Consider the following 731-nt stretch of genomic DNA (forward strand, 5'->3'; position numbering starts at 1 on the left):
CCGCCTCCTCTTCCTAGCCCTGCGAGACCACTGGGGAGCAGCCCTCCATGCGGGATTAGGGCGCTGCCTTCTCTCCCTAGCTCTACGAGAACAAAGGGAAGCGGCCATTCCTGCGGGATTAGGGCACTGCCTTCTCTCCCTAGCTCTGCGAGACCACTGGGGAGCGGCGCTTCCTGCGGGATTAGGGCGCTGCCTTCTCTCCCTAGCTCTGTGAGACAACTGGGGAGCGGCCCTTCCTGCGGGATTAGGGCGCTGCCTTCTCTCCCTAGCTCTGTGAGACCACTGGGGAGCGGCCCTTCCTGCGGGAAAAGGACGCTGCCTTCTCTCTCTATCTCCGCTAGACCACTGGGGAGCTGCCCTTCCTGCAGGGGAGGGGCGCTGGATTCCCTCCCTAGTTCTGCCAGGGGTTTGGGAAGCAGCCCTTCCTGCGGGATTAGGGCACCGCCTCCTCTTCCTAGCTCTGCGAGACCAGTTGGGAGCAGCCCTTCATGCGGGATAAGGGCACTGCCTTCTCTCCCTAGCTCTGCGAGACCACTGGGGAGCGGCCCTTCCTGCAGGGGCGGGGCGCTGGCTTCCCTCCCCAGCTTTGCCAGGGGTTTTTTGGAGCAGCCCTTCCTGCGGGATTAGGGCTCTGCCTTCTCACCCGAACTCTGCGAGACCACTGAGGAGTGACCATTCCTGCGGGATTAGGGTGCTGCCTTCTCTCCCTAGCTCTGCGAGTCCACTGGGGT

The sequence above is a fragment of the Gopherus flavomarginatus genome, unplaced genomic scaffold (genome assembly GCF_025201925.1).
Source record: "Gopherus flavomarginatus isolate rGopFla2 unplaced genomic scaffold, rGopFla2.mat.asm mat_scaffold_655_arrow_ctg1, whole genome shotgun sequence".
Taxonomy (NCBI): Eukaryota; Metazoa; Chordata; order Testudines; family Testudinidae; genus Gopherus; species Gopherus flavomarginatus.